Raw genomic sequence first — 25,747 nt, forward strand, 5'->3', positions numbered from 1 at the left:
TTGGTATAACAGTAATGTAATCATCTACATAACGGAAAAAGAATGGAATATTTATATCAATTTAACTACGATAAATATGAATCAATACGTTTAATATTCGTATAATGCGTCAATTTGAATGTTGAATTCTGAAGTTGATGAAGCTAATCTGTAAAATAATAGCTTCATCATAATCGCTGAAAATCTAGCTGCCGAAGACTGCGTTTCACGTCATATGAATATATACATCGCAAAATATCTTCTAAGAGAAATGATCATCTTTATAATGATATCAATTTAGACAACTGTGCATAATATTTCTGTCTATTCAGAAAAAACTAAATTTCACATTTATCTATCATATATAAATATTTTTATGAACAAGCTATCCAGCAGTTCAAGCTATTTGAATGTGAACGTGGAATCGGTGTATCTAAATTTTTCTAATAGGTAAATTAGAATATTGAATGAGTAAGTATTAGATTTTAAAATAATTAAAATGGGACAATCTATCGTTCGATACAGTACATATTCAATAGACTACCTGTGAATTCCAAAGTGAAAATCTTGAAAGAAACATTTTCAGAAATCCAATATTGACAGTTTTTTGGTTAATAACAATCAAATAAACTAAAAAAGTAATAATAGCTCAATAAACTACAACAACACGTACCATAGAAGCGAACTTAGATTGACAAGAAATATTAATTTGTCATTGTAATGAAAACATGGGTCGCTCAATGTTAATCATTATGATTTCTTACTAGTTTCATTCTAAAAGTTAGTTTAGAAAAAAACCTTATACAAAGCATCCCACGCTCTAAGAACAGTAAAATTAATTTCCTTGTCAGTCATTTCATTCTTATATTCAAATCATGTACGCTTGGAATATAAGGTGGTCTTTTGAATTATTTCGCATTCTAATTGATTCATCTAATGCTTCACCGTTATATATATGAAATTCTGTTTAGTTTCAGCATACATGTTCTTCTATTTGTATACCTTCTAAGGACCGTTCGCGGCTATGTGCTATGGAATGAAAATTTTCAATCGAAAAATTGTACGCCATCTCAGGACGTCAGTTGAAACCACATATTTCGACTAGAGGTAGTTTAAACATTAGGAAACTGAAAGTTCAAAAAAAAGCTTTTTCAAATTGCTTGCATTTTTACTTTACTTTATACTTATACGTTACTTTTTACTTTACTACACTTCATATTTATTGAACATGACAATGATGATTTATGAATATTATCGACACACTTAATGCTAATGTAGTATTAGCAAGTGAATAGAGTTTTGGTGATTTCAAATCTAATTGTTGTATTTGCCTTAATTTGCTTTCCCTTCTGTAATATCCACGTTAATATTTATGTCACTCACCCGAAACAATTATTTTCAATCTATCACTAACCCAATGAACTTCTCAATTTTTCAAATATGTTTTTTAAATTGTGCCACTTCTTTTATAAGTCGGTTGTGATTCTATCAAAGGCATTATCATTTTTTTATTCTCATAAATTAATCCCCTTGCAAACTCCTTTATCCTCAACTTTCCAAGTCATTGCCTGGTTTTTTTGTTGGATTTGACTCTTTGTATTTCTTCAAAAGGTTGACCAAAAGCACTTAAAAGACCTTAGGGCAGTTACTTGATCTTTTTTGTTTTTTGTTTACTTTTGTTAATTTAATGTTCTTTTGTAAAAATTGGATCAAATAACAACTGTAACCAACCTGTAAAATAGAGCAGCTTTGTTTATTATCAATTCAAAATAGAACTAGAGATATTGATTCCAATTTATGATATAATTGTGTCGGTCCATGATACTCATTCTTCAGTTAAAGTAAAACATTAATCTCGCAATTTATTTTTGATTTGAAGGAATAAGAAGAAATCATTGGAAGCTGAACAAACACTGTACGTCCGATAACCCATCAGTTCAACGTTTTTGTTTGAACTGACGTGTGAGAGTTCGCATTGTCGAGGTGGAGAATGATTTTTCTCCTGCGATTAGTTTCCCTGATTTTTTCGAACACTTCTTGCAAACAAATGCTGGTGTGCCACTCAGAATTGACCCTTCTACGTTGCTTTAATGGAACAGAGACAACATGTCCAGTTATTCTGAAAAAACAGGCGACATTTTGCTTCGAAGTTCTTCGTGCGCGAAGAATTTCCGTTGGGTTTTGCTCGTCTTTGACTGATTATCAAATTATTATTATTATTATCAAATTATCCAACGAACGAATCTTTTTGACAGCCAAATGTTCATGCAAGATTGAATATATGCGAGTGTATAAGTATCAGTTTACGTGCAGCATGGATGTTTTCTGGCACATTAGCCGCTTTTTAACGACCTTCGGAAAATTCATCCTGTAGCGAAGTGCGACCACGCTTGTATTCGAAAAATACACAGTGTATCCATGGCTAAAAATAGTTTATCACCAAGAGTCAGTGCCAGTTAATGGGTAGACTGCTGTTGGTTTAATTTACGTCTAAAATCATAGAAAATCAACGCACAAAAATGTTTGCGATTTAATTCTTTTGCCAATGTGGATATTCCACTAAAGTGATCAAAAAACAGAATTTCATAATCATAGACGTGAGGTACCGTTTATAGTTTTCTTGTGTCCTTTCATAGAATTTGTTGATGCAAATATATCTTATCACCAAATGTATCGATGACATACAGTATCATATGCTTTCTACGGTTTAACTTTTTGTTATGATCACTTATGGCACTAAGTATTTTTTCAATTTTGATGATTGATGATCAATGCCGTATTGGAATTGATTGGAATGGTTTCTATAGCGCTACTTTTTATATTTTTAATGTAAGCAGATTTCCAATCTATTTTTTGTAGTTAGTTATGTGAAGTTTTTATTTTGTTTTTCCTGTGGTTTGAAAGTTTTTCATCTGACATGAGCTCACACGGTGTAAATTTCCAGCGAGTCACGTGAATAAAAGTTCTGTATATACATACCAACAATTCGATAGACAGTCACGAACTAGTTTTTTGCACTAAAGAAACGGACAAATGATATTCGTGTGCAAGTTAAATGCCTCTCAGATGCATAAGCCTGATTGAAACAAAGAATTGACGGCTGCATTCATTCCCGTCCGGTCGTTCGAAGACACTGCCTATTCATAGTATTCCATGTCTATTTGTCACTTCTTCTCGTGTCTAAGATAATCTTCAGATAAGTCATGGGCAACAAAAAAGAGCGAAACCGAAATATGTCTCATCTATATATTATGAGGTACAATTGAAGTCTTTCATTCAACCACAACTGAGAAGAAATAGACTTTTCTCGCTATTTCATTAAATACGTACAGGGTGGCATGAAGAACTATTAATATTTTGATGATAACTTGATTCTCCCATACAACACATCAAATTACATCTTGAATTGTATTTTGAATACCTGATCCGTGACATCGTCATCGTACCATCTCATAGTTTTTCAATTTATTTCCGTTGTTTTCTTTATCTCCGACATATTATGCTAGTAATTTTAAGCTAGCTTAAAAGATTGGAATGTGGTATACAAGGTAGTGGCGTGTAATATATTTGTTGTTAAGTTTTATTTATTTTTCAAGACAACATTTATTCATTGTTACAATAATTTCAAATCCGAGAAGTTTGTACATGCACTGTGGCCTAAAAGATCTATGGTGCTCCATTTTGCTAGAACTGAAATTGGCATGTATACTATAGCTTTTCGTACAGTTCTAGAATATTATTAGAGCCAGATTCAGGGTGGTTCAATACTCGTTTTAGAACGAATGCCCGCTTTCTTGGTGCATGTAAAAATTATGTGTTCGAATGTTTCTTTTTCACAAAAACTGTCATAGTGGGTGTTTTTCATTTTTATTCTCATCAAGTGATTAGTGAGCACGTGTAAGTTATTCCTACTCTGGTAGGTGTATTACTTCTTTCGTATTCATAGTTTCCGGGACACAGTTTTGAATGCCAAAAAGTAAATATGAATTCCAATACGAGTTTTTTTTTATTAAGTTATTTTTCAAGTGATTATCCCCAGGACAACAGAACGATTCTGTTATTTGGTCAAATCATTTGCTTTGTCCTCCCTTTATATACGCCTGTCTATTAGCAAACAAATTAAAAAATTTTCAATCAATTCAATGTTTTTAGATATTCCATTATCAATTTCGATAGTAATTATATTGCTATTATGGCCCATTCTTGGATACTATTGCTAAAGTCTCGATTCCAATTGGACTATATACATCTTCTTGTGGCTTGTTCTTGTGGAAGGTGATATGATGGATTTCTATTGAATTTATTCTCATTTTTATTATGACTTTGTAAGCATCAGCATACTATATCACAGTTTAATTTTGATGGAGTGAGTTGTGCTTCTTTTTTCACTGAGAAATGCTAAAAAGCTTTCTTCGAAATTATCCGTTTTTCGGTAAATCATCTAGCGGCAATTCTAGAAAAACTGTGTTTGCTAAAAGTGCCTAAAATAATCAGTTCTATAAATCAAGCTTCAACCTTTCTGATAATTGCAAGTCTTTCTAGGACGATTTTCGGTGGAGTTAAGTCAAGTTGGCTGTTGCTGTTGGCTTCTGAAATGCAAATACAAGGTCGAGTCTCTGCACATTGCACTTGTTAACTCTAGTTTTAGTTTTCTCTGTCAGCGAATACTTCATAGACCTGATACTCAAGATAAACATTCATCATGCTATAATGAAAGTTACGTTACCACCTCCTGCTAGCCATTCTTTTGTATACCATGATGGCTGATGTAGTTTTCTTGGAAATATATTCTAGTATTTTCTACACAGAAGTGTGTTATCCAGTGTAGTTCCCGGATAATTGACTTCTATTTTCTATTTTCTCTAGACAATATTTTAAATTTCTTTTCCTTGTGAATGCAGCCACTGTGTTTTCAGCCGAGCTTAGACCGAATCACACAGACTTGCATCATTTTTCCATTACATGGAGCCCTTCATAAATGACAGAGTAAATTTAAATTTCACCCTGGCGGTATATTCTGGATACATTTATGAATTTCAATCACTTCTGACTATTACATTGATTACATTCTAACTGCGATAACTATAACTTGCTTAGTAGATTGTTTTTATTGTTCACTGTTCTATCTGTTCTATCTTATCATCTATAAGGAGTTTATTTCCTGTTTTTGATTGTATATTTTTTAATATGTATCCCAGCTAACATTTTTATGGTGAAGGCTCATCGCTAAAATTATACAGGTTGATTCATCACCTAAAATCTCATTACATCACAATTATCATAATAATTAAAACATTACTAACAATTTAGTAACCATCACTTTACTTTTTATATCACTATTTTTATAACTCGAATTGCTTTCTATAGCTTCCCACGTATATATGCTTCTACGATGTGCTAGTACACGGTAGAACCCACTGTGTTTAGTAACTACCACTTTGCGGAAACGTTTAGACCGTAGTTTAATGGTTACCGAATAGGTGTAGCCACCATATTTCATGGTTTCCTATAGATTATGTTATGAACAGCGCCGTCACAGGTGTGTCCTCGTTACGATATTTTGTTAGTTTTATTTGATTTATGATTATTCCTCACCTCTAGTATTCACGTAAATGACAGTCACATATCACAGTCAAATTGTGGGAGCATATGTGAATGAATAATAGTGAATTTTCCACTAATATGTGATGAATCTTTTCTATTAATAAGTGTTAAATGAATTTTCAGTGCATTTTTTATCAATATTATAGAAATATATACTCTAGTTAAAAGTAAAAGTTGAAAAATCCCATTTCAAAATGTTGGAGACCTTCATCACATCATGTACTTTCAGTGGAAGGATAGGCACTATATACACCCATTATTCTCTTTCTATACTTTTACTACAGCTTGAAAACAATTTATCCTCTTCCAAGTATTTTGAACCCAACACTTCTGTTCTCAGACGCCTCCTTCACTTTCTCTACTTTATTTCTGTTGATAAAAGAACCTTTTCCATTTTCAGTACTTTATTTCACATTACAAAAGCATTTAATAAAGTGTGACATAAAAGTTGGTTACGAAAAAATTCACCTGGTTATTACGTTCATCTAGTACACTTCTATCAGTATAAGTGGCAACATCTGCAAATGACACTGCAATATTGGCTGATAAAGAATCATTTATAAAGACGTCTAATAATCTTCAAAATTGAATAAATCTGAACTAATAACGTATCAAAATTACCATAAGAAATCTGCCCATATCAATTTCAATTATAAAATGATCTCCCAGTTACATTAAATAATAGGAATATCCTATATAAGATAATGGTCAAATATTTAGGAAAATTTCTGGATAGTGAACTAAAGTATTAGGAAAAACAAAAAGAAAGCGGAAGAAATGAAACATGAATATGAAAAACTGTATAGGCTACTAGAAAGACTCTCTCACAACATATTGAGTAAAAGGTGCTGGATACAAACAAATACTGAAAATGATAGGGACTGGTTTACAACTATGCGGCTGTGCTAGTGAAAGTGAGTATTCTTGCTTCCATGAAATCCAAACGTGAATATCAACGAATATACTTGAAGAATCGGTTACTCAATAATAAATTATATAATAGTCAAAAAAGATTGCTGAAGATCACAAAGAACTTGGAACTTCAAGACAGCGTCCGCTGGCTCGAACGCACCAAGCCTTTAGAACTAGTGTGAAAAGTGACAGCATTTCAATAAATAATATCTTGAATTAGATTTAATTGATAAAACATTGAGAATATAGTGCGACAAGTATATTAAGTTAAATGTAATATATAGATTAAAAAATAAGGTGCATTATTTGAAAACAAAAGAAAATACAATAGCATGGTCCATATTTTTTGATTCATGGAATGTGCTTTTTTTTCGTAGCTTAGTTAACTCCAAATAATAATTTATTGATTTTCAGCCCCCGTTACTATGTATCCTGATTTATATTCGAATTATACAAGCTGAGACTTGACAAATCTGATTTCAAAACGTCCTCTATCCACTTCGAAAAAAACTTGAATAACTTGAAAATGTTACTGTGGTCTAGATATTTCGAGAATTTTCCTAATTTCTCCTATTTTATTTTGTTTGCATTGTACAATGATATAATATCATGAAATAATGATAGCAGTATATACTTAATAGTTTTCTGTTTGAACAATAAACTATTTGGAATTCAAGAGAATGTGAAATTTGAGAATAAGAGATATTTCCATTTCAACATGTTTGACATCGTTGGTGGTTACTAGTATTTCCAATTTCAATTAATACTTGATTTGTTTAGATTGGATTAGGCCTGGTTAATTCGAACGAACCATATTTTCATTTTCCGTTAACATTCCTAGGAATCAAAACACAAATTCAAATAATTTAAACTTTCAGCTCAGAATAGTGTGAAATTCAGAATAGAATAGTGTGAAAATATACAAACAAGGTTATCAGTTTTCCCTCAATTAACCACGTGCTCTTATCGATTGCTAAGATTTCAACATCTATTAGGAAGTTATAATAATTGAAATACAAGAAGTACTTTTAAAAATCCAAAAGTAAACAGCTATGTTGATGGCTTTAACGATAAGGGATCAGACAGATTTTGGTCCTTCCATAAGAAAACTCCTTTTTGCTTAAGAGAAAGGTAAACTAGAGATGTTGTAAGTTATTGTTTGATTCTCTTATAGGATTTTATTGAGGTTTAACAACGATTTCAAAAAAAAAATGGACGTTTCGTAATTCTAGAGAACTAAACTGAACAGTTTTTCTCTAACCTCTTTCTGATACTTGAGAAGTGCTTTACCCATATATAATGCGTTAATTTGAAACCCCACTACCCTCTATATTTTCTACTTGGAGAATTCGATAACTACAAAGTTACATCATGTTTATTTAAGGGGGGTAGTTTGTAGAATTGTTCTCAACTAAATTACTTTAACCCTATAGCGGGGCTGAATACACAGTTCTTGAAAATCACCTAAAGTAAGTAAAGTAAGTAATTTCTAGAACCACTACACCAACACTCACAATTACACTGATAAATGAATGGTGAACTGTTTACTTCAGTCTCTGAACACGATAACTTGATTATAGAAACGTTCCTCAGACAGTGTAATGATGAGTGTTGGTGTAGTGGTAGTGTAAACAGTGTGTTCAGTATAAAGTAAATTTGTTGAGTCGTACGAGTGAAACAGAAATACAGGAGGAAGTGTATTGAGATTTTTGTAGAAAACTTCTTCACTCATAATCACAACACTGTATATTATGGCCATGTGTAAAATGTAAATTCTACAACAAATTTTTGACGACGATTTCTACAGGACTGAACTGTGTAGAACAATATGGGTTGTTAGAGAGAGAATATAACATATTTCATATTTTTGAGAAGGTAGTTACACTCAGAATTTATATTTTTTTAGCATTCCTTTTGTAATCCAAAACGTGAACTAATTTTCTATAATTATTTCTATAAATATTGTTAATCGATTAATCGCTCTATTTCTTAGATAAAACATACAGGTATAAGAATAGTTAAGTTTTATGAATAGTTTAAAACAATTTTCAAGAATTTTTCAAGCTGTTTCCTCAAAAATTGATGGATCTATAATTAGTTTATGAAGTTGACTAGCAAAAATTGAAAGGAAAAAGTAATTGTATGGGAGAACAGGAAGAACACATCGTAAGTTTTTTAACGACCTTACTGGCACCTGGCAAGTTCAGAAACCGAAACGAAATTATTCTTCTATTCAATTTGTCGCCGAGGGAAAATACTTTCAGTTTTTTCACACATTTTTTAAATATTTATAATCACTACCTAAAAATTATGCATAGAAAATAACAGCAGATAATTTTCATTATGCGAACTCATTATATATCAATACTCTCAGAAATCGAAAATTTTTTGACAAAAAACAATAAAAGATATTCCATTTCAATGATTATCAAAATTATTCGAAAACTATTATCCTGGATGCGAGCCCAGAATGAAATTCTGCGAAAAGGTCCATTTTATAGTTTTATACGTTAATTCATAACCTAATAGTTTTTCAATATTTATAGTCCTCAATTCAGTTGTCTAATAGGGATTTTACGTGTTTAAATGATGACTATTTGACAATTATCTGCGATTTACCGACCCATACATATTTAGTAAAAAAAATTTACACTAATAAAGTTTTTTCTGGAAGCCAAAAGAGTACAGAAACCGATTATATAGTCTATCACTTACGCTGCTCATAAGAACTAATAATAGTTGACCATGTAGGGTGATAAAGAACTTTTGAAATTCGAAAAGCAAAACTAAACAACCGTTCAGCTGATCATATTCACCCTCTGGATTACTAGGATCAAAAGGATCCTATCTCATGGTACATATCATTTCGTTATGTTTCTATTTCGAGAGTACAGCTACTTTATAATCTATGGCATTTTTGAAGAAAATATTCATCTTACCAGGGTTCATTCAATTGTTTATCTCTAAGTATCTGTATTTATTCAAGGAAATAAGATGATAATGAGATGTTTATACTTTTTTACTAATTTATCTATTCCTATCTATTCATCACTAGTCTTGATAATAAATGGCTGGAATAAGCTAAGCGATAGCAATCAGTTTATCAGAAGATTTCAGAAATACTTTGTTCGCTTACTTCAATTATAGCGTTCCTTTTAGATCCTCAAAATGAAAAATTTCTAATAAATGGAAATAGTTTAAAAAAGCAAGGAAATTCTCTCAAAATATCATATCAATGAATTCGCTATTAGTATATATTATCGAATGAAAGATTTGTAAAATGCATCATTGGAAATCGTTCATATCAGAGAGTAATCATTATCTACAACGATAGATTCCCCTTTGCTTCTTCACCTATGAACTTAAACTATATCCAGCTGTCTATTGTACAAGAATTATCTTGTAATGTTTTTCTAATTTATTTGTACGATTTCTATAACAATAACAATATATCAGTGAACTCTGTTTTAAAACGAAATTCATGAAATAAATCGAGAGTAACTTCGTTCTTGATAATTCGACTATGTAAAAATTCCACTACAACGCCTGAAGCACTAAACATATAGTAAACAATATGAAAACCAAATATAATCTAGGTGAATGATAACTAAGCGATAAGTTTGGTCTTTGGTACTAAACATACTGTAGCTGTTGGGGAACAACCCTGGATCACATAGAAGGATTTAAAATTTAAAACTATATCCTCAAAATTTTCATAATCTATGGCAGTTCAATTATATTTCATTCAGAAGATTTGTGCGATTTACTCATAGAGATGAATTTGACTTTAAATTTGGATACAAATTTTTTTATGTTGAAAAACCCAAAAACAAAAATCACAAACTACAAAAATCAAAGTTGTTCGCCTCTATCGACTGATATACTAAGGCAGAAAGGATCCATATCATATGATTGTGACCTGATTACTTAGTTCAGTTTCGGAAGAATAGTAAACGTGATCCGGGTCCGTGATCGGAATTTTCGAACATTCTGATCACGACCAGGTTCACAGTTTCTGAAAAACTTTAATAAGATAAACTAAATGAGTTTGAAACACAAATCTTTAGTTATATTGCATTTCTACAAATATCTTGTAAATTGATCATAAAGGATACGACATTCTTGAGATAGAAGCATAGGAGTTTTGGAATATGTATACGAGTACTTCCATGAATATCAAATAATTGACCTATATGTATAGATTAGTAGCCATAAACTAAATAAATAAAGTAAATATGAATTAGGCATGTAGAAGCTGGAGTTATTAAAATTTTAGTTATATTGAAAATTTCTACTCCAGTTTGGATCATATTTTTTGAGTCAAACCGTTAAGCATTCACAAAACACTCTATTTAACACTTAGTTTTAGATAACTATAGGACTTTTCGGAAACTGTAACCCGTGTTTAGGTATATCACCTATCAGCTGATTGCGTGTCCTAGCCCAGAACGAGATTTAGATCACATTTGCCAAACGTCGCGTTCAGTTTTCGGTGGGATATTCAAATTTGAAACATGAAGTATATTGAAGGAGAGCAATCGAATGTAGAATAATTTTTATAATGAAACGTTTTTTCGTAACCAGTATCATTATTTAATAGCCAGATCTCGTATAGCTTAGTTCTGTTTACTGAACCAAAACATTCTTGTCCACGTTCTTCAGAAATAATAAGAGCATGTGACAACGCTTTCTTACTTCACGTTGCAATTTTATTAATAGTGATCTGTGATTCCGTCCGTCTCACCAAATCTGTTTGAACAAAAAATAATATACGCATTATTTGCTGCCTAATTTAGCAAAGAATATGATTCTACCATGGGTAAGCGACTAGTATTTCTCGCATAATTGTAGATTGCTGCTTTTCTATCTACCACATCAACTCCAGATTTTGTTGCATTGTAAAAAGTTATGATTAAGGTTTGGCTATAATTTTTTTGACTGATTCTATTTCGTCATCATGGTGCATAATAAAAAACAAGTATTACAGTTTTTGGCATAAAAGACACCAAAGTGTTTTGTTTTTGAAGATCAAACATAGATGAATTCATTAGTAATAATTTGGAAGTAGCTCCTGTTTATTTTTCCTTAGAGTGGCAACAAGCGTCAGCCTATTATCTCGGAACAAAACATCCACGATTATGCAGTTGGTTAACCAATTATCAGTCATAATATTTGTTTCCTATCCAGAAATAGGTTGAATCATTCGTAGGATAATAATCCTTGGGTTAATACTTAGTCGGTAGGGTCCCTGGCGTCCACAAACGCATAAATATTCATACCATACTTGTTCGGTTTAGACGGTATATATTGTTTAAAACTACACCGAACTCTGAATGACACAAATTTTTTGTCTACCGTAAAAAATCCAGAGATGGTGTGATATTGTTGGCAATTTGTTACAAAAGAATTAAATAGCTCTCGTATCGGGGCGTTTGTCATAATTTTTGTGTTCTTTCCTAGTATCATTGTCATTAGTACGAATTACGCGCATTAGAAAACTAAATCGCTGCAATGACATGGTAAGCTAAAACATATCAATCCCAGTACCTACTAGATTCCACAAGTTTCTGTTTTCGATTACCTTTACCACCTACCTGGTGTGGTAAACCAAATAGGCTTCAATTCCTACTTTGTTTTCTAACTTTGCATCTCTAGGTCGGCTCTACTTATCCGATAGAATTGCAACTAAGCTTTCTGCTCATTGTTAGTACCTGCTCCCTTCTCAGCCATATCCCCGCTGCCCTCAACCATATCATCTTCATCTGTATCCTCCTCATCATCTAGAGACCTAAGCTGGCTGAACATGAATTAGCTCTTTCTATAATACGACTCAAGAAGATTTTTCTAGAGAAAATAATTTTCTCATCAAAATAAGCAATATTTCACTTCAAGATAATAAGATTTACTGGACCAGACGTCAAATATTCGTATGTCAGAGTATCACAAAACGGTATAAAGGGTTAATAGCTAGAATAGAAAGGATCACTATTATAGTTCCGAAAAGTCCTTATGTGTCTTCGAAGAAAATAAACAGTTGGTTGGGTATGAATCTGAAGAACGGTTCCTCGTAATTACAGCTCACTTCCTGAAGTTTATGAATAAATCTTCATTCTTCTTAATAAAGTAAGTCTTAGTCATTAGAAATGATTGAAATGCAGTTTTTAGTATGAGAACGATACGTTATCATAAAAATTATCCATGAAAATTATCACCAAATATGATAGGCAACGATTTGCTCCTTATCTGGTTATTTTGGCAAAAGGAACCTGTATATTTCCTCATATATAGATTTCATTAAATAGAGCGTAAAGAAGGAAAATTATTATTTGAATTAGAATAATATTTGTCCAATAAAGAGTTAATAGAAGAAGGAAGTCCGGGCCTACTCAATATCTACATTTACGACAATATTCCTATCTTTTAAAGGAAAGATTTTTTCTTGATAAGCTTTAACAATTTCTGAAGACGGATATATATCATGTAAACATTGTAGGGAAACGAAAACATAAATAAATTTTCTATTATTCTCATCAGTTTGCTTTTTGTGTATGGGGTCTGTGTTGTACGTTTTTTTTATTTTGTACTTTTGGTGATGAGGCTACTTTTCACGAAAATGGAAACGGTGAACTGGAGTAGTTTTCATTATTGCTCCAAAAGCAATTCATAAATAATAAAATATGCTACCGTCAGAGATCACGTCATTGGATTCCATTCCTTTAATAGTCGCTTGAATGGTGCTACATATCTGATTTTTTATGGAATTATTTGCCACACATACTTCTTACACACATACACGGAACAATTAATCGACGGTCCTCATTCAAAGAAATTTTTTCTATTAAGTCAATAGGCAAATAAGCACGAAGTTTGATATAATTCAGCTCTTAATAAGTAGTTATACCATGGTTGTCTGACCTCAACCTGAATATATAACTTATCAATATAGGAGAAGAGCGATCTACATGGTCCACTCAATCACCGAGATTCTTCGGAATTTTTTTTTCACGTATAAAAACGGTGCATACGACAAACCGGTAACATTAGCAAATTAAATAGAGGATATGATGAGAAAAGCTTTTAATAGTATTGATTTGCAAATTTTAGCAAATTCATTTGAAAATCTATCACAAACTTGGTTGGTAAACACCATTAACATTTACTTTGAAATTATTTATGCTAATGCTTAGGAATGTGATGAATTCAGATATAAGAAATGCTCCACAGAAATAAGAGAACATACCGGTTTTAACTTAAAAAAATGTAATTTACTCATTTATTCAATCCTGATCCAAATGCCTTTCCATCCATTTTGTTTTGGGCAACCGGAATATGTGTATGAAATCATTATACTTGTGCTTCGCATAACCCTAGTTGGTTTTATCTATAATATTCAGAAAATCGTAACTTTACTTATTGTCATGTATATAGTAATTTTAAGACTATATTTTTATAAACTGACTACACAAAAGAAATAATCATTAATTTATTATGTATTATCGCACTTAAAACTCACTTTGTATGAAATATTCAAGTAGAATAAATGTTATATATGTTTAATAAATCCATTACGTAAAGCTTGAACCGATAAATATCATATTAAATCCAGGTTATATACGTGAAGTACATAAATAAATTGTTCTCAATTCTGTCGAATCATTTCGACCCAAGTAAATCTTTACCTTTGTCACTTCCATATCCAACGTTCTGTATAACCGGATTTTATGTAGAAAAACTATGAGTATTGAGAAAAAATAACAGTAAAGTACGATTAGTTTGATAAATCTTCAAGAAACGCCAATTGTTAATACTTTGACTTGTTAGACTATTCAACGATTTCCTTGTATTTGTTAGAAATAAATTTGCCATGGTATTCTTCCGTCAGTTTCTAGATAATACAGTAGACACTTTGGAAACATCCATTAAGGCGCATTAGCATGTTATTTCTTATATTCATCAGATCTGAAGCTACATTCCAGTGGGGTTATCAGGGTCACATCTTACGGTCACGGAGCGGCGGCACCCTAGACACTGGCGAAGCCGCCTTCTATTTCTTCTTGTCTTTCTCCTTCTTCTTGTTCTCTTGGGCCGAGCATATCGCACCTGGTGATGATGACACTATTGTGGATTTGAGAGGCGGACATTAATACAAACCGTTTTACTATTTGAACTGGTTTGTATTCGTGAGTAATCGTTTTAGATGCAACGAAATAATTATTCAAGATAATCATTTGGTAAAATAATAATAAAACAGCTTTGGAATTAATTTACATTTGGTACGTATACGAAACATCATTGTTAATGAGGGAAAACGGAATGAAAGAGTATAAATAACAAAGTAAGAAAGGTTATCATTCAAATATCCGGAAAAATATTATTTAGATGGATTTTCAGTTCCTATAACTCAGGAAGATTACAATTTGTTTTCAATATGAAAAACATCAGTGAGGTAAGTGAAAATTGATACATTATCATTTGAGACGAAAGAAAAATGTAATTTGAAGATGTTAAAAGGTCTCTTAGCATGTCAGTTCAGTTTTAACGACAACATAAATGTGTTCCTTTGACACTTATTTTGTTTATAAATCTGTTTATGAACAATGGGAAACTTCCCAGTTAATTTGTTCGATTTGATTAAAACCTATGACTTCACAATACCTGCGCCTACTTTCCGACCTCAATCTGAAGAAATAAGCTGGGAAATATATTTGCGCATGAGTCGAGAGATTCTTACTTAAATTTCAGCCATTTTGGAAGCTTAGAAGTGTGTCGACCTGAAAATGTTTCTAAAAATGGAAAAAATAGAGTATTGAGTCGTTATTAATTATTTAGTGTAATTAATTAAGTGAAATACAAATAAACTATACATTATGTGTGCACTATGCATTATTATTGTCGAATGTAAAATTTTGGCTAGGTTAATTCAAACATGGTCGTATCAGCTTAACTGACAATTAGCGTTCAGGACATCCAAAAACTGTGACGCACTTGATGATCTGTTTAATGCTAGAGAGATAGAAAAGACGTATAAAAAAACGTATTGTCCACATACTAACTGAATAATTTTGTATGAGCTATCTGCGCTTTAACTGCTGCAATTGTTCACCTTGAACCAAAAGCGCATTCGAATGAAGCGTTATCGATGCGGTTTAAGCTAAATGAGTCCGTTTTTGTGCGTAGATTCGTAACTGTAGATGGTTCATGGAACCTTCTTCAAAAAAGGCAAAGACGGTGTCAACTTCCTGAAAACTGATGGTTACCGTTTTTGTGATAATCATGGGATTATGTTCATTGACAATCTTCGAATTTGTTTGACAATAAAAGGAAAGTTCTGAGCATCATCACTTAATACGACAAAAAGAAAAAGGGGAGAGTGTAGAGGAGAGATTCTCATCAGACGAGAACTTTATTGCAAACTTAAAAGCTTATTTTGTGAAGAAAGACGACAAATTTATTTGGAAGGGTTAAAAATGTTGAAGAACCGCTAGAAAGAGTGTATGAACTAAGAAAGAGACTATTTTCACATTTAAAAGGTCAGAAAATTTCCAGATAATTCTCGTATATGAAATTTCATTTATCAATCTTGATCACAGTGTTGTTTCATTCTAGCACTTTTAGCCTTTTGAATATTATTTTTAAAATTTCTTTACATGGGCGAAGAATATATTCATTAAATTGTATCTAATAAATGATCCTTCTCGATAAATCCCTTAAATACATAGTTCATGATACAACCAACCAATAACAATTACGAATTTATCACAGTTATGATGAATAGACGAGTAATTGCTTTTCCGTAGTTCCAACAGTGTATGTTGCGAAAATAACCTCCTCTTGAAGTTTCTAAAAAAATCTGAAAACGTCTCAAATCGCAATGAATCGCTTCAGAGTAGCTCCATGATGAGAAATACGTGAAGCAATGGCATCTCTAACGCCTCTAAGCAGGCTGAAAATACAGAAATGCGTTTGGTAGCAGCCTCCGACATTCTCTGAAGACCCAAAATCCATTATATTCATTTGTAGTGAATACCGCTAGAGCAATCAAACATAATCAATTACTATTTTGTACTCATAACTCAATGTAGTCTTTATAAAACCGCTCTACATCTAGTATAGTATACCGAAATACAAGTAAAAGATCAGTTACGAGTGTTTATTCTGTTTTCTCGGTTTCTGCTTGTATTCGCATTATTTATTTATATGAAAATTGTTAAGAATATTAGGAAGTACATCAGGGAAATTACACCGTAACGTAGGTGGTCGGTTGGTAGTACTGATTCATGTTTGATAGTTGAGTATGGAAATATTATTTGGATTCTAAAGTCATCCTCTAAGCGAAATTTCGTGTGAAGAACTTCAATTTACACCCCCAGAAGTGCGAAACGTGGCCTCTACGGCCATAAATAATTCACTGCCTGTTGAATAAAAAAACAATAATGAAAAAGAATATTAGAAAATTCATGGAAAATGTGTCAATTGTTTTTTTTTATACTAGGATTAAAAATTATAAATGCTCAACAATGTGGAAGACATTCCATGTTAAAGTCAATGTTGAATATTCGTCAGAGTTTTATGTATCGTCCACTAACTGTCAAAATGAAACTGCTACTCAGAAGCACCAACCCACTACAGAAAATTATTAAAAATAATTTAAGAATGGAATGCACTCTTACACAAAAATGCGACATAGAATAACGTTATTCGAAAAAGAGAACTGCTTCTAGTTTCTACTACAAAAGTTTGATGCTTATGTACATACATATATTTAAATAGTTAATTGTCTCTAAATGTCGGATGCCATTAAATATAAAATTCACGAGGTTTGTCTTCCTGCATTGATCCTATTAACAAATTTACAATGTAGTGCTCACAAAAAGCGGTAGTTTCGTTATCATTGATTTACTTGACTTTTTTTAGGGTATCACCTTAAATGTTACGCACATAGTTTTTTTCTTATATACTTTCGTCGGGAAGACTTTTCTTAAAATACTTTTCCATAATAGAATAATGTATTTATAATGTATTTTTTCTCAGGTATATTTTCACAAATATATATAATTCATGATTTTGCATTTTGACTATTTTTAAGGACTCTCTGATTTGAACTATTTACCAGAATGGAAGGAAGGAAAGACTCTTGAAAACTCACCATTTCACAACAGGCTTTATAGAATATTTTTTCACTCATGTATGCAAGCTTAGAATAACTCTGATCCAGGAATTAACCAGGCTCCAGTTTTTCTTAGGTACAATGCAGTTCTCAGTAACAACAATACATTTACCAAAAACCTAAACGCTCATATTTATCGACTAACGGTCACTTGTGAAGTAATGAAGTAATGGATTAAAGACAAAATTACAAGCATCAACCACCACTGTATCTAGTGACAAAATAGTTGGAAATTCCTAATTGACTGCTTGGAATAATTTACCCGGTTAAGCCGGAAAGGATTACAAACTAGACTGTAATGAGTCGCATTGGAACAGCTGCGTTTTTTGAGGAAATGGAAAATTTACATTGAAATTTAGCTCTTTCAACGCAGATTCTCTTAAATATCAATATATGTTCAACTGATAAAATGGCCTAATCTGCAAAATATGCATTCAGCATTGAATCCTGATTTCAAGTAAAATATTATTGTGATGCCTAATTATTTTTCTATTATTCTACTAACTAATATACGAGTATGTTAAAATATTTGAATGGTGGCAAAAATTATCTAGGTTGGACTTATTCCTTCCTCATTTTCATTCAATGAAATAAACACCACAAAATTCACAACAAATTATACCAACGAACCAAAATTGTTACAATGGGTAAATACCTCAACAAATAGTCCTTAATCTCTTGTTACGCATGCAAAAGCACCCTTGAACCCACAACCATCGGCAACCAATAATAGTGTACAGTACGAATACAACAGTCAGCAATTAGTATGAATGTCTTCAACAAGTGAAGATGAACGTAATGAAGAGGAGAATACAATTAAAATACCATGGCAGCAAGTTAGAAGTAGTAAAATGAAGAAGACAGCAAGAACTAGCGAAAGAATGGAAAGAAATACCCCAACAACAAAGAACAGGTTCAGTTCTTTAACAATAGAAAAACATTCAGCTCCAAATGAAAACAAGTCCGAAGTACAGGCAACTAAACCCCCTCCTATCTACGTATATGGAGTAATCAACTACAGCCAAATGATAGAACACATATGCGACTCTTTAGAACAAGAAGAGTACACCACCAAATCCCTGGCTAACAATGTTGTTAGAATATGTTGTAATATCACAGATAATTATAGAAAACTATCCAATTACTTGAAGAATGAAAACATAATACATCACACTTACCAACTAAAAGAAGAACGAGCCTACAGAGTTGTAATCAAATATTTCCATCACTCCTTCAACACGAAAGAAATCGAAGAAGAGCTAAAGAAATCAGGACGCAAAGTGAGAAATATAATAAACGCCAGACACAAATATACCAAGGAACCTATAAATCTATTCTTCGTAGATTTGGAACCAGCAAAAAACAATAAAGACGTGTACAAACTCGTAAAACTTCAAAATACAAACATTAAAATTGAACCACAACACAAAAATAAAAAGAACATAATACATGTACGAGAGCAATACGGCCACTCAAAAACGTACTGTAATAAACCATTTGTATGCGTAAAATGTGGACAAGGCCACAGCACTACAAGCTGTAAGAAAACAAGTGTCACACCAGCTAAATGTGCTCTGTGCGGTGGAGAACACCCTGCCAATTATAAAGGATGCGGACACTACCACAAACTAATTAACAGCAGTCATACAAGCAACCCAGCATTCAAACATACCACCAAATACTAACCAAATATATATATATATATATATATATATATATATATATATATATATATATATATATATATATATATATATATATATATACAAAGAATTTCAAACAAATCATACGCAGAAGCATCCAACAATTACCCACAAAACACCACTGGATCAACAGAGGAGATTAATACATTGACACAGTTTCTCAACGAATTCAAAGCCAACTAATCTAGCAAAATAGCATGGTTTTAAACATCCGTTAAATCTGTTTGCCAATTCATAAGCAGGCTTCTCCAATTTCAGAAAGTTTATTGCATAGCTATCCACTTAGGAACGCAGAGCACGACCTTTACCTAGTTCACGTTCAAAATTAGTTGAGGGCTCAATATTTCACAATGCAAAAAAATGCGCAATCACTTGCCAATTGAAATCAAATTGATATCATCTTTTCACGCATTCCGCAATAATTTGAGGACATATTTACTGCCTTTTACTGTGTAAACGACTTCTGTTCTAATAATAATATTTAATTCCGGGCATGGTACATATTGGTTCAATTTTTGCTATGGACTTATATAAGACTTATAAACTAATTATTACTTATTACTATCACTTATATTTTATTGTAACAATTTTTTGACAATAATGCTTTTTTTTCTCTCTCATCATGACCGTTCAATTAAAGTAGCGTTCTTCCAACGTTTGTTTTTTTAGGCAAAATTATTGCTGCTTCGCTAATGAAGGGAGATCTATTATGAACTTCACATTCTACTAAATCCAACGAGATGATTGTGCAAGAATAATTCGAAACCTATTATCAATTTAGAAAAGATGTTTTCATTAGTCGGCACAGCTGCTCCCAACATTAAGGCCTAGTTCAGAATCGTAGTTGAAATTTGTTGTATATACAGTTACTGTGGCTCACACATTCTAACCAAGCAATCATTCATTCATTCTGTCACTGTCATATTGTCAATATTCGATATATTTTAAGCAAATACAAACCGTTCACATAACCAGCGTCTTTTCCAACCAATTTATTATTGGCCACGAGGATGAAGCATATCGAGTGAACATTCGTTTCATATGTCTTTTGCAAATTTTCAGAGCCCCCGCCTTTGTCTCAGCGACGTATCACTAGTAAAGCATCAACCAAACCGGTTTTCCTCATTATGTTGATCGCCCGACTACCACAATAAATGAAAAAAAGTTTTTAGAGTTCACGAGCTCTTTCAAAGATCTTATTGTTGCCTCACAAACTTAAAATTCTATATCCCCATTTGAAAATTATGTTATCCAAGGAACCGAATTTCTGTTACATTCAGCATTTTGAGAAATATCTAGCTACTAAAAATTTCACTGATCCACCCAAACAAGCGCAGTTACTTAATGCCCCAGTCTGAACGACCCATTTCAACAACCTTTTGGCGTTTAGTGGCCTTATGAGCTAATCAAGCAGTCAGACGTATGCAAACTTGATAATTACAGAAAAATACTTTCACTAAAGCCGAAGGTTTTTGTTTCTCAGCATTACTTTTTGTCAGATTATCATGCTGGCAAAAGTATTCTTTCCAGTGGACCCCGGTATATGAATCTGTACTCCAGAAACTCAAACAGGAAATTTGCAATGATTTAATCTTAGTCCTTTATAACCACAGCTTGCCACTTCATTTAACGACCGATGCCAGTCCTATAGGGGCAGCGGCCATCATCAGTCACAGTGTCGATAACCAGAAAAAGCCTGTTGCATATGTCTTCAGGTCTAATCAAAGCAGAGTCCAACTATAGCCAGCTTGAAAGTGGAGCATTGGCGATGTTTTTGGTATAAGCTGCTTCTATAATTACCTTTAAGTATGACAACTCCAGCTTGTTACAGACAATGAGCCCTGTCAATGATATTTGGCCATAATCATGATCTATCAAAAATGAACTCTGTCCTACTCTTGCGGTGCACAGAATTTGATTACCTCGTGTACTTCAAATCAGGCAATGAAAATATCAATGTGAATTGTCTGTCTAAGGCACCGAATCCACAGAAGGCTACAATAGAGGATTTGGTCATTAATGAGGAAGTTAACCAACTTTATGCAGAGTCAATTGTCCAAATCTTCATGTTACAGCTACTACCATAACGAAGGCAATTCAGGAAGATGCCGATCTACTATACTTAGTGAGAAAAACTGCAGAATAATGCTGGCGATTCTCCTTTCACTATTTCCAATGGAGTGCTGTATAGGATTGAGTTGCATGATACGCATGTAGGAATCACCAAAATGGAACAGCTGGCTGTGCGTTATGTTAATTGGAAAGAGAAAAGTGTCCTGACTGTGCTATGTAAAGAAAGAATCTTCCCAAAGTTGTCTTTTCTTCCTAGGATGTTCCATCCAGCAGCAGCCAGCAACCCCAGAAGAATAACCTTAAAAAGAACAACCGTGGCCTACAACGCAGGAGCTAAAAGGTACTCCTGTGCACCGTTCCATCCGCAACGAAAAAGCTTTTAATTCTACCTTCACTTTAGTTGGGGAGATTTACAGTTACTGCGACACTTCTGATTCTTATTAAGTAATCATACATTCATTCATTCTGTCTCTGTCATATTATTATTATTATTATTCGATATATTTTCAGAAAACTTACAAATAACCAGCGTCTTTTCTAATCAATTGACTCTAACAAAAGTGTTGTTAGATTTTCAAGTATTTTAATTTTAAAACATACAATGTCGTTGAGAGAAAATTTTGAAATTTCAGCTTTGCGGGCCACTTTCCACCAGTCGACCGCAGTCGACACATTGGCCACTTCGAATATATACAATATTCACTATAAGTTTCGACCTAATTAAAATTTAGAAAAATGAGAATGAAATTTGGAAGGTACAAAGAAATATCAAAATTCATCTGAACCTACCTACAAATATGAATACTAGTATTGGTGCTTTTTCTGGAGTTATTTTTCTCAAACCACAAATCAGAATAATTTTTGTTTCCAATTTTTGAAATATAATTCAACTTGAATCCACAAAATTTTGATATTTTTTATTACTCGCTATATTATTATTATTACTAGCTGCAATAAACTGTCACCTGTTATTTTTCTAATAAAATGTTCATTTGAATAACAATTATCTCCATTTAACAAATTCAGTGATGTTGAAAGATAACATAATTGTCGAGAAGACTTGTTATTACCAAAATTACTCATTTACTAATAAGAAATTTTCTGCTCATTCAATTTATCCCGATAATTGAACCATGTGCAGATTTTCTTCAAAACATCTAAGCATTAACATGCTAGAGACTGAAGCAAAATTTTCAACATGCACACTCTCACATTTTTACATTATACGTAGTTACCTAATGAACCGACGCTGTCTCAATGATTGATACATCTCAGCTAGTACTTAAATTAATTTTGAGAGGCATTAAATTCAACATTGTCTAAAGTCAGCAAATTTATCACATTTCCCACACAGTTATCACCGACAATCATATATTAAAATTCCAATGAAAATCAGAATATAAAAAACCTTTTATAATTCAAATTACAGTTTAACGTGCATATCCTGACATTCCCATTCGAACGCCGTAGACTAAAAATATTCTTTCCTCCGGTAGCCGGACGAAGTGACACGACACAAGGGCCAGGAGAGGGCCGGTCAGTTCCGGTGGAGATTGGACACGACCATTGAGAAGAACCGGCCACTGTGACGGAACTTCCGCCGTTCTGGACAGGTATATACCTTTCTCTTCTCGTCTTCTGAGTGCTGCAGTAGGCCTTGTTGCCAATTATTATGCACTATACATGTCTTTTTGAACATATAGTTTAAAACAAAATTTTATCTTATATTCATAATTGAAATGTTATTTATTATTTTCAAAATGTTTTAATAGAACTTGTAGCATGTATATGTAAATGATTTAAAATTTTTCGAAATATTTCACTCAAAGGTATGATTCTATTCCAAACCCAGTCAATAAATTATATCAATAATATACAAAAGTGATGTTGTTACAGATAATTCATGCATTGCATGTTATGGTCAGTCCAAGGATATTTGTACTATGCGTTTTATATGTTACAGAAGTATGTTTGAGAATGTGATTAGAAAAGAATATTGATTTGAACGGCGCTACTTTTATGATACAGTTGTAAGAGGGGATGTTTTTTACTATGGCTGCTTTAATCCTTCTTGGGAAATTAGGAATAGTAGTTGAATTGGTATAGTTGTATACTATATATATACTTGTTGTATACTATATATATAGTGTTAGTATGTGAATCAGGATGTCATGTACACTGCGACCCAAAGAATCTATTGTGTCTTTTTCTTGCCGTGCCACTATGGATCCTCACTGTTCACAGCAGATCTATAAATTCTGCTCGTCTTAAAAAGTTTAGATTGTGGAATCTCTGAACACACTGTTTACACTACACCAACACTCACAATTACACTCTTTGACGCGCGTTTCGGTGATCTTAAGAAGGAGGTGAGCTATTGTGCACAACGAGCAATTGTGCGCAATATAATCCTCGTTTAAATATTACGGAAGTTAACAATCGATGTATGAAGTACAGCGTTGACTCGGAATCAATTCTAATACAGTTACTTCAAGAATGGTCTAACGCACATAATGGTGATTGATTATAATTTTGGCGATATCTGATCTTAGAAGCTAACCTGCCTGTTCAACCTTGCTTGGTCATAATAAGTGAACGTTTAGGCATCTTTTGAAGTGAATCAAATTATGATGGGTCGATTTTTTGTTTCTGTTTTGACAAGTTTTTGCCAGATATGTGCTGCGGGGAAAATGTGCATGGTTCCTGGGTATAGTATTTTATCGCTTAATGCTGATTAATATTCCGCTTGTGAAGATTAGCGTATTTTCCAATGTAATCCTATTGAAGTTTTCGTTCGATATGTCACAGAGCATAAAACTGGGGCACAGTAATTATATTAGAAAAATACGACCTCACTTGTTATAGAAGATAGTTTTGCTCCATTACGATGAAGGTACTCATTCACACTAAGTTGCTTTATTCACCTCACTTTACTTTTAGTTCTCAAACTGAAAAATAGCTTATGGAGAGCCATTTCAACCAATTGAAATGAATAATTGCGGAAATAAACTATTTTGCGGAATTAAAGAAAGATTACGTTTCACATTGTTTGGAAAAAATTTGGAAAGTTCGAAAAAATGTGTGAGTTTACGAAGAAACTATGAGTATGAAAAAATGAAGTATCATCTCACAGTTTAGTAACTTTGATACTAATAATAAATTTCGAAAATATGGTTTTTTTCACTATTTTTTTATTTAAAACTTGATTTTGATCTTCAATTATATGATATATAATTAGTTATATATTAACATTTTGTTAATGAAATTAACATTAAAATGAAATGAACTAATTCAGTCATTCAAACCATGATTGAAAAATTCATTATGTATTACTTGAATATCGCTCCTCGAAACTCTTGAAGATCGTTTTTTTAATAGCATAACACTCGGAAGTCGGGACATAAAGTTCTGCTTCTCTATCATGTTTCATTTCATTCATTAACTCTTGTCACCTTGGAATTAATTCTTTCGCTTGCAGTATGAGCTACAAAATCGTTTCTCTACATATCTTTCAATTTTATGGAATATCACGTTCTTAAAATATTTAAAGTATTTAATGAGTTGGAAAAGTGTAAATTATAGTATTCTAAGTATTGAGAATGCTAAAAAATGTAAAAAAACCTGTGTGATGCTTAACAATTTATTTCTGACTGTTTGTGCTAAACAAAACAAGATTTACGAAATGAGTTCACGTGATCGTGATGCCGGTAGAAAATTTGAGTTCAAAAAGCAAACGAACTATCAAAAGAAAGCGGGTAAAAGAAAATCTACGTGGATCTTTACATGAATATATAAAAATTTTATTAACTGAAAGTGACTCGAATCCAGATCCAGCTAAAAACATTTCTTCCACATCACCATGGGTGCCGCCGCCATCATTAAGTAAAAACAGTGAGGATATGATGAATTAACTACATAATTGTCCCTTAGGTCCCCAGTGTCAACGCTATCCAGTCAATAATACGAATCTGAGCCCGTATCTATGTCTTTAACCATGACTACTGCAATGGAAATCTGATTCCTCGAAATGACCCCGGATTGTGATCCATAACAAATGATGTAGACCGAAGGTCCAATGCGGATTAAAGTTGATATGTAAATGAGAAATGACGGCGATTCAATGATATAATTATAATAAGATATTAGATACCGGTGTAAAGCTTGAAAGGTGCAGGATGACTCAACCACAAATAAAGGATGTCGCTTACTGCTTTCCATGTGGAATATTTAGGTTAGGAAATACAAAAAATGGATCAAGTGAAAGAGTGGGTGAGTGGAAAAACAAGGGGATTACCTAAATTCTCACGAA

The 25,747-nt window shown here is 32.6% G+C and overlaps 1 long non-coding RNA gene across 1 annotated transcript; it reads left to right on the plus strand.

Annotated features, from left to right (window-relative positions):
* Positions 1-397: 397 nt before the first annotated feature.
* Positions 398-23,052, plus strand: LOC130904221 (uncharacterized). Its single transcript, XR_009060828.1, has 3 exons — positions 398-450; positions 951-1,086; positions 22,868-23,052. It is a non-coding gene; the product is annotated as an uncharacterized LOC130904221 (long non-coding RNA).
* Positions 23,053-25,747: the final 2,695 nt, after the last annotated feature.

The sequence above is a fragment of the Diorhabda carinulata genome, chromosome 2, assembly GCF_026250575.1.
Source record: "Diorhabda carinulata isolate Delta chromosome 2, icDioCari1.1, whole genome shotgun sequence".
Lineage (NCBI taxonomy): Eukaryota > Metazoa > Arthropoda > Insecta > Coleoptera > Chrysomelidae > Diorhabda > Diorhabda carinulata.